Raw genomic sequence first — 17,473 nt, forward strand, 5'->3', positions numbered from 1 at the left:
CAGGGAGCGATGACCTTCTAAGGTTAAAACTTCATTAGTTAAAACAGAAAAAAGAGCAATTTTCAGTAGTGCTATCAGTGATGCTAATAAACACTAGTTATTCAGTAGGCCAGAGGATACTTGCTCGTAGGTGTGCAAACCAGACAGAGGATGGAGACAAAAAGAAGAAAAAAATAAAATAAACAAAACAACACCGGAGCTTAGCTGTGAGATAATGAAGATACCTCGCCTGCATAGCAGCAGGGAAAATCCTTGTTCTCAACACCCTTTTGAGGTATCAGGAAACTTTAACTAATATTTAAGGAGGTAACCTGATACCAAGTCGTTAAAGCAATAGCCACATTTGAGGCAAAAGGATAATCTCTTGGATCTCTGGTAATTTGGAAGGTTCTTCCAGCAAAGAAAAACAGGAACTGTTTAGTGCTTGTCAGATTACAGTACAGTGCAAACATTGATCATCATAATGTCACTCTGATACAGGTATCGCCCCTGTTTTACAGCATGAGATTAGTGACTTGAGTCACTGAGGGAGTCAATATACAGAGCAGATTAGAAGTTGGGTGTCTCTGGTTCTCGGTTCTGTGCTTAAACCCCTAGATAAGGAGGCAAAGTTAGAAGTGACCTGAGAGAGTCTGCAAAACTGAGGAAAGATTGGATACAGCAGGCACACTGGCTGGAATAACAGAGAATGTGCAGGCAGCTGAGAAACGCATGTTGAGACAAACTGAAGTGGGTACATCTAATTATGAAGTTATTTCACTTTTTTGGCAGCAAAGCATCACTTAGAAAATCATATAAATTAGATTCTTCTGGCCCGATGCTGATCTCACATTCATTTTTACATCAGTAACCACATTGACATCAATGGAGTTACTCCTCTTTCACACTGGTGTGAGACTCATACCAGCAATACGCAAAGTATATGTGAAAGGCATGTGTAGCACAGATCAGATTTTTAGAATTCCCATGAGAAAGGTCATCTGAAAGCAAGAAACTGGAGATGCAATTCTGAGTTCTGTACCATACCCGTAAATTGGGGTCTGTGTGCTGAGAGCAACCCACTCCTTGGAAAATATTGACTATTAGGGGCAGAATACTATTTTTGCTTTCATCAGTGATGCAAGGTATAAAGAAATGGCATTTCTACAGAACATTTTTGGGCATAGCTCTCCCAGAGAGTGAGCTCAATGAGACTACTTGTGTGTCAAGCTAAACATGTGCAAAAGTATGAGCAGTTTTGGGGCCTCTGTTACCTTTTGTCAGTTCCACATAATGGATCAAGGTACTTAAGTACCTTTCTTAAGTTCCACATAATGGATCAAGCTTTGTTCCTGGATCAGACAATCCATGCCTGTATCTACACTGGATTAAAAAGTAAAATATAAATGAGGCAGAACAAGGAATCTGATATTAATTTGTGAGCTAAGAGCTTCTCTGGCTAAAGCTGGCTATGCAATGCCAACAGTGCCCCAGCAACTACTGGCCTACCACTTTTGCAGCAGATAAATCACTGAAGGAAAAGCATGGGAGCCTTTTGAAAAAAATTGGAGCTACTCTGAAAATGACCTCTTGGCACGTGATGAGCTGGTAGTGTGTCCCCCAGGCACATGTAGCTGACAGCGTTTTGAAGGCAGCAGAAATTAACTACGTCAGAATTTATATCTGCACCCATTACTGCAGTTTCCAAGAAAAGACTGCGTCAACATGATTCTTGCATGACACCAATGAAATTCACTCACTTCTGAAAAGGACAAGCTGTTTCTTTCTCTGCTGATCACAGCATGTTAGGAAGTGGTCTCTGTTTATACTTTCTAAAGAAAGATGGCACTGAAGGTTAGAGCTGGTTGGAAAAATTAGATGAAAAGAAAATTTCAACACTAAATGGAAACATTTTTTAAAAAAGCATTTTGTCTTCTGTATTCCCTTTCAGCCAGATCTACTGGAGGAATATATAGAACAGGGAGTCTTTTCAAAGGGTGTCTTTTTAATTGCAGCTGGCCTTTTGATCCATTTACAGTTTGTAAATGGAGTTGTCAACAGCAAGCAGTGCACAATGTTGGGAGGGATCTGTGCCAGAACCAGCACAGCCCACAGCTTAGGTCCTGGGCCTTGACATAGCCCCTTTCTGCTGCTCCAGAGGTGCAAATGGGCTGAGAAGGGCAGGTGAGGACTGTGTGGACAAATTTCAGGTTGCAGAGGGCCAGTGTATCCAGCTCTACGCAACCCCCTGGCAGCTGCTGGTATAGGTGTTTTGGGGACATGTCTGGAGAAACAGTACGGCTAGAGAGTTTGTGCTTACCTGGGCAGGGGCCACTATCAGCCAGCACAAGTCAGGGGCAGCAGAGCTATCCAAAAATGTGTGTGTTGGGGGAGGGCAAGGGTTTCTGCCCGCTCCATGGCCTCATCCCTACCCCTCCTCTTTCTCCTTAAGCCTGGCCAAGCCGGACCAGGGCTGGGGAGCCCGGGCCCCGTCACCTGCCTGGGGTGGGGGGAGCATGAGAGCAGCCTCTGGCCCATATCCCTGACCCCCACCCCATCCCCAGACCTCACGCCCAGGGCATATGAAGGGTCTGTGGCTCCCCACAGCTGCTCGCGTGGCTCTTACCCCAACCTGACTCCAGCTGGGGGGTGGGGCCTCAGAGCCGCAACCCAGCCATGGTAAGAGTTGCCCGGGCAGCTGTGGGGAGCCATGGACCCTCCACCTGCCCTGGGCAGAGGTCTGATGGGTGGGGACATAGGCTGGGACTGCTTTTTGGGGGGGGCACCTTGTGCAGGTGAGGGGACCCAGGCTATCTACCACTTCCAGCCTGGTCAGAGGGGGGATGGGACCTCGGGGGGAGGAAGAGAAGGGGCAGGGCCGGGGCCTGTGGTGACAAGTGGAGGGGCCAGGCCCATCCACTTTTACCCTGGCACAAGTTAAAGCAGCTCTGAGGTTACTTGAAATTGCACCAGGAGGTGAGCCAGTGCCTGGCTAGCCCCAGGGATGGGTGTTGTGGGGTGATTCAGCAGTGTCAGTGTAACCCACACACCTTCTGGGTGTGGTGTTCTGTCCCACCTCGTGCCACCAAGGGGGGGTGGGGGAGTCTGCTCTACAGCCTTAGCTAATAGCTAGTTGGCTTTTAGCTCATGCTCTAGAGGCTCATGAACTAAGCTCCAGAGACCCCAGGTTCAATACTGCCTGTCCATGACCAGGGTCTGTCGGCAATACATCAGCACTACTTAGCTGGACCCAGCTCACGGCCTGTAACCCCCAAGGACCTGTCTGTTAAATGGCCTGTGAGGGTGAGGAGAAGGGACTATGTTAAATGGAAATTGTATGCTATCAGCTGTTTGTATAAGTGTCAGGTGGAATTGTCCGGGTATGTTATGGGATGAAGACCAAGACACAGAGACTTTGATTCCACCAAGCCTGCTCCTTTGAAACTGTGGGGGGTTTAATTTAAATAGTTGTTGCCCGCCTCCTGAGGCAAGAGGGAGAAGGATCACAGAGGGGGTGGGGGCCCTCCGGTGTGGTCAGAAAGGGAACCTCAGCTAGGCTCTAATCAGTTTAGACTTTCCCTCTGGGAGTGAGAGTAGAAGGGTTACTGAATGTCTTTGTTATGTTTAATCTGGCTAAATACCTTTTTAGTGGCTTTTCAAACCCAGAGGTAAGATATTGTAGAAATCTGCAAAGCCCTTCTAATAGATTTAGGAAAGCAGCCAGGATCACCTGATATGCACAGGCAAGTGTCCTAAGACAAAATTTAGAGCAGGGAAAAGAGCTGTACTAGTGACCCAGAGGCACTTGTGGTAAACAAGGTTTGTGCCCAGAAAGGGGCAGATCATGACTCCAGGTCAGTGTTTCTGAAATGTGGCCACCAGAGGCTTTTCTTGTGGCCACAGCCTCCTGGGCAGTGATTGGGGTGGGGAAGCAGTGGCTCCTACCCTGGGGCTGCCAGCAGGGGTTGGGCCCTGCCCTCCTCTGCAGCCACGAATGCCAGAGGAGCAGCAGCTGGTGTGAGTTCCCCACCTTCCCGGAGTGGTGGGGCTTGGGCTTCCAGCTTCAGCCCTGGGGTGACAGGTGCCAGGCTCTGGCTGCAGGGCTTCATGCTCCATCCCCAGCATGGGCTTACCCCTCCCCGCCCCCCATCACCCCTGCCCCCCCTGCCTCCCTACCCTACCCACCCCTCCATCCATTGCTCAATTTGTCCCCTGGCTTGCCAGGGCTGTGTAAGTCTGCTATGAAAAGTGATGTATGTTTGTTTGTTAATGTCACTCTTCACTGCCTCCCAGCTAGCTGGTAAGTCTGCTGTGAAAAGTGATACATACAAATATACATATATCAGTTTTCACAGCAGTAACCTTACTAGTTAGCATGTCTTTAATAATAATAATAATAATAATAAAAAAAAGGCAGACAAAAAGGCAAAAGAAACAACAACAAAATAGAGAAGAATGTGCAAAGCACCTTATTTTGTTTCTGTTCTGTTTAGGTCCCGTAAAGAATAGAAAACTGTACATTATTTTTATTGAGTCTGCAAAAAAACCTACATGCTCAAATCATTGTAATTTATTTATGTATCTGTGCATATTTATTTGTTTCTCCTAAAGTTAATTAAGTATTTTAGGAAAAATTGTCAGAGTGGCCCCAAGGAAGAGTTGGTAGCCACACTCTCAGGGCATCAAAAAATTTCTTGTGAGAACCCTTGCTCTAGGCAAATATCTTCTCTTGCCAAAAGTTTTCTTCTTCATTTTCAAGGTCAGAAGTGTCTTTCCTTTCTTGACATGATTTCCTAAAATAGTCTCATGATAGGGAACCAGGCATCTCTCCTCTTCCCTTTCAGAGTCCAGGGAAAAATATTGGCCACAGTAATGCTATAATATGGTAATCACTAATTCATTTGTATTCACTGTTGTAGTGTTAGTCATAATGAACTCATTTGGCTCAATATCAAGCCAAGAGGGGATAATAGATCTGTGGCAATCGGCATTAATGGGGATTCACACATCTTTCATTTCAAATGGTTATATTCCTTAATTAGCATCAAAGCAACTTATAGAGTCTCTCTGGTTTTAATATGAATAAAAGATTTAACAGGGTTGGACATAACTTGTCCTAGTGATTTTTGGGGGTGCTTATTTACATCATTAGGCTTGTAAGTCACTTGTGCTGAACAGTGGTAGCATCTGAAAGGGCATTCTGCATCTGACCAATCAGGTGTTGGCCCTTATTAAGTCTTGTCCTGAGCCTGTCATCCCTCCACCAGCCCAGAGCGTCTCTGTTCATTCTTCATAATAACCCAAGCATTGCATTACTAGACTTTTATCTTAAGCAAGTTAAGAAATCTGAGTAACACCTTTGTCATACCGGAGTATCCTCCTTGTGAACTGGGCACAGAGGGGACCATCCACAGATGGATCTCTCCATTTTGAGTTGAAGGGGATGTGGTCACCTCTGTGGTACCACCCTGTGTGGCTCCCCCCAGACAAGGAGAAGGCCTTTCTTTGGGGTCTGAGCAGGAACAGGGTGGAGACTGGATAGGCCTAGGAAGTGGCATGGGGTGGCCAAGCCAGGGTGTATTTTGTCCACCTCCCAGCTCCATACAGAATCCTGGAGGAGAGACTCTCCACACAGAGGTCCATAAAGCAGGTTTGGCCAGGGGGAGTCCTAGCTGGTGCAGTTTAGACCTGGGGGAGGAACCATCAGAGACATAAGTTTAGGGGCAACTACATGGCTTTTTCCACCATTGGGACAAGTCCCTCTCCTGAGTGGAAAGAGGTGGAGAAAGCCTCCTCTACAGCCCCACCCCATATGTTTTTCCATGGGAGGGGTACTCTGGGGCATCCATTATTTGGCTTGGACAATGATCTCTGTGCTAGACGCAAAGCAGAGACTTCCTGCCCCAAAGAACTTACATAAGAACAGCCATACTGGGTCAGACCAATGGTCCATCTAGCCCAGTATCCTGTCTTCTGACAGTGGCCATTGTGAGATGCTTCAGGGGGAATGAACAGAACAGGGCAATTATTGAGTGATTCATCTCTGTCATGTAGTCCCAGTTTCTGGCAGTCCGATGTTAAGGTACACCCAGAGCATGGGGTTGCATCCCTGACCACCTTGGCTAACAGCCATTGATGGACCTATCCTCCATGAACTTATCTAATTCCTCTTGAACCCAGTTAGACTTTTGGCCTTCACAACATCCCCTGGCAACAAGTTCCACAACTTGACTGTGCACTGTGTGAAGACGTACTTCCTTATGTTTTAACCTGATGCCTGTTCATTTCTTTGGGTGACCCCCGGTTCATGTGTTATGTGAAGTGGCACATAACACATTCGTATTTAATTTCTTCACACCAATCATGATTGTATAGACCTCTATCATATCCCCCTTCGCCATCTCTTTCATAAACTGAACAGTCCCCGTTTTTTTAATCTTCCCTCATATGGAAGCTGTTCCATACCCTTAATGATTTTTGTTTCCATGCTTTGTTCTAATTCTAATATCTTTTTTGAGATAGGGCAATCATAACTGCACACAGTATTCAAGGTGTGGGCATACTGTGGATTTATGTAGTGGCATTATATTTTCCGTCGTCTTATCTATCCTTTACCTAATGGTTCTTAACACTGCTAGCTTTTTGTTTTTTTACTGCTGCTGCACATTGAGTGGATGTTTTCAGAGAACTATCCACAATGACTCCAAGATCTTTCTTAAGTGGTAACAGCTATGTATAGTTGGGATTATGTTCTCAAGTGAAAAGTAATGCACTGATCAACACTAAATTTCAGCTGGCATTTTGTTGCCCAGCAACCCACCTTTTCAGATCCTTTTGTAACTGTCACACTGCCTGGAGTGGTTCATGACTGTGAGTGCCAACCTCAGGGCAGACTGTCAAAAGGCAGGGAAGAAACCCCAGATTGGTTGTATGTTCTAGAATTAGATTTCACCAACCCAGTAACAAGTGTGAACTCCTAAAGCACTCCAACAGTCTTACCATGGTGTCAGGGAGTCCCCTTGGACATTCCATCTATCTTGCCACTTAGGCAAGTTGGACTATGTGATAGATGAATCACTTACACCAAAAATCACAACAATATTCAGGTTACTCCCAGTCCCAAAGGAGCAGTCACTTACCCAGGTCAAATGTGCTCAGATCTCAAACCAAAGACAATGCCTGTAGCCAATCCTGTAATTAACTAAAGGTTTCTTAACTAAGAAAAGAGATCAGAGTTATTTACAAGATTGAAGCAGGTAAGCATACACACAACTGAGCATACACATACAATCTTAAATTCAAAAGCCAATAGAAGCTTCTATAATAAAAACTTGCTTATGTCCTTTGGGGCCAAGCCAAGCAGCTTGCGGGATCTCTTGCTTTTGTCTAGGAATCTTTTCCCCTCAGAGTTCAGACAGCATAAAGAGACCCAGTTTCTCCTTGTCAGAGATTTTTATCACCCTTGAATCCAAGCTGATGGGACAAGTGCTACATGTAACCTGTGTGTGTGTGGCAATGGACAAAATCTTTATTCCACAATGGCCCACTTGGATTCAATATTCCTTCCTGATTGGCAGGAGGTAGGTCACCCTAAGACGTGCTAATATTTCACATTTGGTAATGCTTCTCCCCTGACTGGGGGGAATTTACAGTCTTAACAAACACTTCTATAGTTACAGAGCAAACATTTACACATTACCTTATAACATGGGATATAAATATTATAAATAGGATTTATGGAATGCCTGTAGGATGCAGCATGTATTAAGTCTAAACACTAGGGCTGTCAAACTATTAAATTAATTGCACTGTTAAACATTAATAGAATACTGTTTAAATATTTTTGGATGTTTTCTACATTTTCAAATATATTTATTTCAATTACAACACAGAATACGAAGTGTACAGTGCTCACTTTATATTTATTTTTGATTACAAGTATTTGCACTGTAAGAAACCAAAAAGTATTTTTCAATTCACCCAATACAAGTACTGTAGTGCAATCACTTTACCATGAAAGTTGAACTTACAAATGTAGAATTTGTAGAAAAAAACTGATTTTTTTGAATGCAATCTAAAATTTTAGAGGCTACAAGTCCACTCAGTCCTGCTTGTTCAGCCAATCACTAAGAGAAACACTGCTGTAGCCAGTGTTGCAAGATATTTACATGCCAGATGTCCTAAAGATTCATATGTCCCTTCGTGCTTCAACCACCATTCCAGGGCACATGGTTCCATGCTGATGATGGGTTCTGTTTGATAAGAATTCAAAGCAGTATGGACTGATGTATGTTCATTTTCTTTATCTGAGTCAGATGCCACTAGCAGCAGAATGTTTTTCTTTTTTGGTGGTTCGGGTTCTGTAGTTTCCGCATCAGAGTGTTGCTCTTTTAAGATGTCTGTTTAGCACATCTGGCACATAAATACCTTGCAGTGCCGGCTACAAAAGTGACAAGCAAATGCCTGTTCTCACTTTCTGGTGACATTGTAAATAAGAAGAGGGCAGCATAATCTCCTGTAAATGTAAACAAATTTGTCTCTTAGTGATTTGCTGAAAAAGAAGTAGGACTGAGTGGACTTGTAGGCTCTGAAGTTTTACATTGTTTTGTTTTTGAGTGCAGGTATTTAACAAAAAAAATCTACATTTGTAAGTTGCATTTTCACAACAGATTGTAATACAGTACTTGTATGAGGTGAATTGAGAAAAATACTATTTTTACAGTGCAAATATTTAATCAAAAATATTCACTTTGATTTCAGTTACAATGCAGAATACAATATATATGAAAATATATAAAACCATCCAAAATATTTTATAAATTACAATTGGTATTCTATTGTTTAACAGCACAATTAAAACTGCCATTAAGCATGATAGATTTTTTTAAATTGCAATTTTTTTGAGTTAATTGCATGAGTTAACTGTGATTAATCGACAGCCCTACTAACCATTAAATACACTGTTATAACTCTAGTATCTATTTTTGCTAATGTTAACACACACAAGCCAGACTGGTTTCCAACTATGCATTTGTAAGTGTTCAGTGATACCTAGGGACCATGGCATGAGCTGGCACTTGGCCTGCCAGTATCACAGTAACTCTTTGCAGTCTGCTTGAATTTAACTATCTTGAGTAATTTTGTATTGTTTGCAAATTTTGCCACCTCACTGTTTACCCCATTTTCCGGATCATTTATGAATATGTTAAACAGCACTGGTCAGTACAGATCCTTGGGGACACTGCTATTTACCTCTCTCCACTGTGAAAACTGAACATTTATTCCTACTCTTTGTTTTAACCAGTTACTGATCCATGAGAGGACCTTCACTCTTATCCCATGACTGCTTAGTTTCCTTAAGAGCCTTTGGTGTGGGACCTTGTCATTGCAATCTCATTGTCTTCCTTCTCATTTTCAGCCTTTAAATTAGATGTTGAATCCTTTGCAGTATTGCAATATAGGGTATGGAGTGAATAATTTTTTGTGCTGTTCCCTCCTACTCTACAGGCTTCCACTACCACAAAAATTGGTTTTTGCCAGCAGAGCTGAGTGAATAATTTGCAGTTTCATATTTGTTTGAGATATTTCCCTTCTTCCTCTGTTCATTATTTGTCCATGAACAGATTGATTTTCTTGAATTTATGTTTGAAAATATGTGCAGAATAATTTCAGCAAGTTGTTCTGTCTGTAGATCATTTGGAGCAATTTGTTGTCTGAATTCAGTATTTGACATTTGTGCTGCATATGTTAGTTTGGATTGGACTTTCATGTCGTGGTATATTTCTGCTTCCTACTTGTGTGAGCAGAACTCTCTAGAATTCAGTACTCACTTAAGCAGATGTTTCTGAGAACACTTCCATGAGTAAACTCATTTTGCTAAAAGATTTATGGAAAACTAATACAAAAAGGGTTTGAACGCACTTCAAGTTATTTAAAATCTCAAATATCAACCGAAACTTTTTTGCAGTCTTCATCCAGGTATAGTTACCCCAACCCCACCCCGCCACATATATCTTCCCACGTCTAAAGAGATTATCTAGACAATTCACATCTTGAATCTGTTTGCAATCATAGCTTCTTCTGTCTCATCTCAATTAACTATAATTTCAGAGTCTTACAAGAGTTGATGTGACTTGCAGGAAATATGAGACACAAGGTGGTCAGGTTCCAAATGATGACCAAAGCTATGTACACTTTCAGCATAGGGGGCTATTTAGTCTCTAGAAATATTTCCAGGACCCCACTGACTATTGCTAAATCTTAATGAAAGTTTTGTAGTTTTAATTTTATGTAATTTCTTAGGGGCTAGATCCAGTTCCTGTTGAAGTCAATGGAAAGATTCCCATTGTATTCAGCAGCAGCTCAGTCAGGCTCTAACTGCAGAAATTGATTATCCCGAAGTTCTTTCCATCTAAAGATAAAGTATTTATCTCTTTGAGAGCAGTTTAAAACAGTGATTGTAACGTCTACAGGGGTTTGCATGCTTCATCATGAGACCCCTTTGAAAGAGGGTATTGGAATGGGTATACAATGTGGAAATGTAATTAAGAAGCCATCCCAAATATACAATGCAACTATAACCAATATTCAGATCATAGGGAGGATTTCAGATATAAGGATTTGCCTTTCTTAAGTCATTTAAGGCATAAATTCCCAAACTGAGATCCATGGATAATTGTTGTGCAGAGAACGGGCTGATCATATGGAGCTGGTTCCCCATCCTTGTTTCTGGCTGCTAATCTGCATTAGAAAATTACAAATTCACTACACACCTTATTTTTCAAAGTAAGAAATTGCTGTAACTGCCACAGAGATTTTCTGTGATTCTGAAGGGGAGAGGCGGTGGTCCACATGCTCATGCATAGGTGTTTTTTGGGATCAAGAATGGGAGGGAAGGTGTGAGAGACCATCTCTCTATTTACATGGTGTCCACACTATGATTTCAGAGAACCTGGGCAAATCTCAGCAATGAATCTGAGATCTGTGAAACAGACAAATTTCATAATGTAGGTTCAGTCTGTGTGGGTTTTTGCAAACTGATTTTCACTTTGAGATATTGGGGTCAAATATCTAAATCTAAACAGTTAAAATTACTGAGTTTAGAACTGGTGAAAATTTTCCAAACCTTGGTTTGACACCCTTCCCCCCCCATTTTTTTAATAGTGTTAGGACTGGTATAAAAAAATCAAAGATTTTTTGCAAGAAATTCAAGAAAAGTTCTGGTGTTCAATCAGCTGTAACTGAGAGTTGCCTGGTTTTGCATCTTTGCATCATACCCATGCAAAACCTCTAATTTCAACAAGGTATCTATGCAAACCAGAAGTTAGTTCAGCTTCAATCAAAAGATTTGTGAAACTTTTAGCAAGACCATTTAACTAATCTGTTCTGAATGTTACATGAATCAGTGCAGGAGAACAGACTTAATGCACTTCACTCATGTGCCCCAGGCAATCGCCTTTCTAGTAACTTCTGCTACTACTCCAGTAAACTCTTCTGAGACGAACTGAGAGGTGAAATCTCTCTCACTCACACTCTCACTCACACACAGCAAGTCTATTATATAGAGGAAATATTGGTGCTAATGATCACTAGACATTACCAGTTATTCTTGATGGTAGCTCCTATTTCTTAAAGGCACACAAACAGCCAGGAGTTCAGAACAGTATCTTCTATTGCGCTCCTGTTCTGGGATATGGTTGGGGTGGGGAAGGGAGTACACTTTAAGGGAACTCAGATTTTAAGAGAGATGCAATTTGTCTTGTTCTATAATAATTTTTTTCTGCAAATGTGACCATTGTCAATGTTCGACAAGGTGTATGCCAGAGGCTAAAGAAAAGCTACTTCTGAGAAATTACTATTTTATATACATAGGTTTCAGAGTAGCAGCTGTGTTAGTCTGTATTCGCAAAAAGAAAAGGAGTACTTGTGGCACCTTAGAGACGAACCAATTTATTGGAGCATAAGCTTTTGTGAGCTACAGCTCACTTCATGAAGTGAGCTGTAGCTCACAAAAGCTTATGCTCCAATAAATTGGTTCGTCTCTAAGGTGCCACAAGTTCTCCTTTTCTTTTTATTCTATATACATGTGGATTTTACACCCTTCACCCCAAACTGAAAATTCCTCCATAGCCTGCAAAGGTGAGTGCTTGTTTGAATGATCTGTCGCAATAGGCGTTTGCTCGGGCAATTTAATTTCTGCTTTTCAGACCTTTACAAGTTTTTATTAATTTATTTTCTCTTTTTGTTTAGGTCACCAGCCATTGTTTTTTCCATTTGGTTCTCAACCGTTCATTGAAGCCAATTTCCACATACCCATTTTAGGCACCTCTGTGCCAAATTTGAGCATCTATATTTAGTGCCCAAATTTAAAAAAAAGTCTCCATGTGCACAGGATGTGTGTGCCACTGCACAGCCAGAAAGTCTGAATATTAATTTAACTTAAATTGGTGAGCCACATTTTTCTACTTTCCCAGCTAAGGTATGTTCCTGAGTGACCTCCAGCCAGAACGGGTTCTCAGCTGATAAGAAAAAGTTATAAAACTGGCATCCCCAAATGAGTTATCAGGTAGCAACACTGAGCCATAACGCAGTTAACAAACACCATCCATTTCATGGCTTGGATTGTAAGTTCACCATTTAACAGTAATAATTTCAAATTCAATGACTGCATGGAAGCAGAATTGCTTGGGGCTCAAGATTTGAGTCTCATCAATTAGCATAAGGCCAGCAGGTGAAGCCAAATGATCTGATTAGCTCATAAGAATTCTCTGTTGGCTGTGATACAGTACAGTTAGGCCTGAAAATCCCTGAGTAATTTGTAATAGATATGTGTAAAATCACAATAAGGCATTCTAATGTGAGAACTATATTGTATTTGCATCTAATTTTGGTGGGGTAGCACTCTGCCAACACTCTAAGTAGGAATTAATAAAATACAATTCATGCCCTATCATGTCATATTGCTGGTCTTTCTGAGTGAGATTTTTTTATCACTTTGCTCATAAATCTAGTCCCTCTAGACAGGAAAATTATTATGAAGCAGAATAATAATAGCTTACATTTCAGAGGACTGCCCACCTTTTCCTCCACATTAAGCAGATCAAGCTGGGACTATTCTCCTCTATTCTGGTGTTAAAATGTTTTATGTTTGGCAGTGACAAATGAAATCAACACTTCTATTCAATTATTTAGTTTCCCAAAGCAATGTTGTACTTGTATCCATCTTCTAAGAACTATTAGTACTATGCATAAAGGGCTGAACTCCAATAGTAAGGACAAATCTTTATACCTACATTGAGCAGGTTTCATTTTACAAATACCTAAATGTCAAATTCAGTCATTCCACATAGCTAAAAGAAAGAGTCTATGGGCCTGATCCAAAGCCCGCTGCAACCAGTGTGGGGTCTTTCCATTAACTGTGTCTGGCTTTGGTTCCAGCCCCATGTCCACTGTAAGACTTCTTTAGGAGTATATCCCCTCTACGCTCCAGACCAACAGGTTTGAAATTGATGGGAGCTAGTCACCTAAATATTTTTGAGGATCTGGGCCTACATACTTACCATATGTTGGTATGTGTCCCCATGTTCCTATCTACCCGCATTTCCATTGGTGCTGATAATGCATACTTTAAAGTATTAGAGAATTCTATAGCCCACACTGAATATACACGCAGCAAGGTAAAGGTACCAGATAGCACATTCCTACTAAGGGTGGTGGTCGGGTTAGTTTTATAAACCAAGTCTGTATTTAAATAAAAATATAGAAAACTTTAAAGTATGAATAACCAATTATTTAAAAAAAAATAGTATACATGGGTTTCTAGGTCAAGATTTTAAAAACAGCATCTCTGAATTTATACCCTCAATGCTGCAATGTCCAGGTTTTGTAATCTTTTTGGCATGGGTAATTCTGTCTACACAAAGTAAAAGGCTGAGATATGGCCACTTTGGAAAATTGGCCCAGAAGCTAATTTAAAAAAAAAATTCCACTAGAAGTGGACTTCAAACATAATAGCATGTTATAGTTGTGCTTTGCTCATAGTTCTTAACACCTAATTAAATAAAAGGGCAATTAATTCAAAGGAGCAAAGCAATAGATTCATCTTGTACTTCCCATGTTTAGCTGGATTTCCACTTCCCCTCATGATTAAATTAAACGTCTTATTTGACTGACTGATACTTAGGAATTTATAGATGGCAGAAATTATGATACGGTGGTATGTACAGTATTTTAAGAATCAGCTAGAGAATTGCTTCTCTCCTTCTCTCACGCCACCCGCTTGCCTCTGTTATATAAACATTTTTAAAAAGTGTTTAATCTAATTGTTAAAGAATAGCATATGTGAAGAGTAGTAATCTAGCAATGTGAAACATATCATGAGTCCAGGGGAATAAAATATAAGTAGCCTATTTTCTTTCAACACAAGAGAGGAAAAGCACTTGGATTGAAAAAATAAATTAAATCTACTGTACATGATTCTGTCTTAGTGTTCATACTCAGAAACTGCATATCGAATTGCATTTATACCTCTCTGAGGGCTGCAATCCAAAATAGAAACAGCATAGACTCAAAAAGCAGTGTTTCCAGCTTGATTAGTCAGAATCCATGGATATAATTTAAGTAACAGCATTGTCTGCAAATTCATATGCTGTTTCCTACCTGTGGCTCACATCTACCTATCACAAAAAGGAGCTGTTTGTTAAATTGCATTGCACTGTGCTGTGCTTCACTGGATCAAGTGATGTGACTTAGTGCAAAATAAAGTACACTGTACACCACGTATCCTTATTCTATGGGGCAGATATAATCTCTGTAATTATACTATAACCACATGGTAAATACCACGTAAATACATAGTAACTGCATGTTTCTGCAGCTTACTTGTTAATTATGCTTTGTTACCAAGTAGTTCAAAGATAAATTACCATGGAACTTGCAGCTTTTAGCTGTTTGAGGGATCCTAACTTTAGAAACCTGTATAATAAAGTAGTTCATACAGCTGCATTGTTTTTTATCCATTGTCCACTGGAATGGGGAAGGGACATAGTCCACTTATTTCCCCCCAAACCACCAGAGATTCAGTGCAGCTACCTTATTGGGTATCTCTAGTCATGTCTTTGTGGTATGCTTGAGATGCAAAGCTACTTGAAATTTCTACTTGGAGGTCTGGAGAAGTTCAGCAAACTCCTTCTAACGAATGTACCTATCTCAGTTTGAAAACTCTATTAGTCATCTTATGAAAATATCATCTTGGAAATCATTCACACCTATGCAATGAGACTACCCTTTTCTGACACAAGATTCAATTATGCAGGCTCACAGGAAGAAATCATGGTCCCATTGACTTCAACGACGCTAGCATTTCACCCATGAAGTTGACTATCAAGCAGTTCTTTAAACCGCCTATATTCATTTACACAGAAATAGACAGAGGTATAAGTATATCAGGTAGCCCACCTCAACTCTACTCTGTGGCCAGAGTTACACTTATTCCTCCATTTGTAGACTATACTTTATAATTTAATGTTTTAATGGTATTTGTTTAACCTAGAGAAATTTGCTCTCCCCAAGGTGAATCTTTCTTCTGAGCTATGATTTTGTAATGGTTGGCTGGCTTGTCCTCTGGTATAAGGCTAATGCTTGAACTCCATGACTGTTTCTCTTTTCCTATTTCATTACATTCATGAGTCCATGTTGAACCTGCAAAGGGCTGTTGATGGGTAAAACTGCTGCTTCAAATTTGAGAGATTATTCAGAATTAATCTCCTCCTTGGCAACAGATACTAAAGTTTTGGGTTATTTATGCCACAGAATTTAGGCTTTAAACCATCCACCAGCTGATTTAACAGTAACAGACTTTTTAAAGACCTATTTTATATTAACCTATTGCAAGGAAGAAATTTCCTTTTCACTGAAAATTTTAGTGTCTCAATATATTAAGTTTTCAATACTGATAGGAATGGTAGGCCGCTTACAGCTTGAGGTTTTAAATAACATTTCTTCTTATTTATTATTTGTTTCATCATAGTGCCTAGGAGCTATAGTCACGGATGAGGAATCCATTATGCTACATACTGTACAAAGACAGAGCAAAGAGATGGTGCATGCCCCAAAGTGCTTGCAATCTAAGGACAAGACAGATGGGAGCATAACAGGAAACAATGAGACATTCTGGGCCAGCATGATAGGCTGTGGTATCAGTGCCCCAATATTGTGAACAATAGTCTAGTTTTTTATAGGCATCGTGGAAAAGGAGAGATTTGAAGAAGGCTAGTGAGGTATCTTTGCGGATGTTTACAGGGAGTGCTCACAAGTGCAAGAGGCCACATGGGAGAAAGCGTGAAGGCATGTGTTTGAAAACTTTACAAGTGGATGATGGAGGCTGGCATCATGGGCTGATTGGAGACAGGTGTTGACTTCTTCATCGTGAATGACAGATGATAGCGTGGGGATAGGCTGTGAAGGACTTTTAAAGTGAGGACAAATAGCTTATATTTGATGTGATAACAAAGTGAGACAGTGAAGTGATGGAAAGAGAGGGGCGGCATTGCAAAGTGACAGGTTAGGAAAATGCATTCTGAATGGGTATGAGCAGGGCAAGATGGCATTTGTCAAAGCCAGAGAAAAGAAGGTTGCAGTAATTGAGATGTGAGATGGTAAGAGCCTGGATGAGTTTTAGCTGTGTGGTTGGATAGGAAAGGCCACATCTTAGAGATGTTATGCAGAAAGAATCAGCAAGTTTTGGACCTAGCCTGGATGTGAGGTCCTAAAGAGAGGTCTGAGTTGAAGATGAACAGCCAGATTACAGGCCTGAGTGACAGGCAGGAGATGGTGTTGTCCACGGTCATTAAGAAAGGTGTTAACAGGGATGGTTTGGGAGGGAAGATTAAGAATTCTGTTTTAGTCCTGTTGAGCTTGAGCTGATGGCTAGACATCCACAAGGAGATATCAGAGACAGAGGCTGAGATTTTAGTTCAGACAGAAAGAGACAGGTCTGGAGTAAAGAGATTTGTAAGCCATCAGCATAGAGATGGTAATTTAAACTTGTTGATGACATTACCCAGAGATGAGATTTAGAAGGGGACCAAGGACAGAGCCCTGTGGACCCCGCCCCGAAAGTTGGAGGGGAGATGAGGAGGATCCTCTGAAGGGCACACTGAAGGAGTGATTAGAGAGGTTGGAGGAGAACCAGGAGAGGACAGAGTCATGGAAACCAAAGGAGGATGAGATATCAAAAAGAAAAGTAAGGCTGATGGTGTTGAAGGTGGCTGGCAGGTTGAGGATGATGAAGATGGAGTACTAGTTCTAAGATTTGGCTAGGAAGAGGTCATTAGAGACTTTTGCAAGAGCATTTTTAGTGGAGTGCAAGGGGCAGAAGCCAGACTGGAGAGGTCTAGGATGGAGTTGGAGGAGAACTCCAGACAGTGATTGTAAAGTGTTCAGTGATCTTAGAAATGAAAGGGAGAAGGGTGATGGATGGTAATTGGACAGGCAA

General features: G+C 41.2%; 1 long non-coding RNA gene across 1 annotated transcript in view; it reads left to right on the top strand.

The window, feature by feature from the left end:
* LOC144267610 (uncharacterized) overlaps nucleotides 1-12,920 on the top strand; it is a 58,830-nt gene extending 45,910 nt beyond the window's left edge. The window contains exon 5 of the long non-coding RNA XR_013346641.1: nucleotides 12,229-12,920. This is a non-coding gene — a long non-coding RNA (uncharacterized LOC144267610). The remainder of the gene's footprint in view (nucleotides 1-12,228) is intronic.
* Nucleotides 12,921-17,473: the final 4,553 nt, after the last annotated feature.

The sequence above is a fragment of the Eretmochelys imbricata genome, chromosome 7, assembly GCF_965152235.1.
Source record: "Eretmochelys imbricata isolate rEreImb1 chromosome 7, rEreImb1.hap1, whole genome shotgun sequence".
Taxonomy (NCBI): domain Eukaryota; kingdom Metazoa; phylum Chordata; order Testudines; family Cheloniidae; genus Eretmochelys; species Eretmochelys imbricata.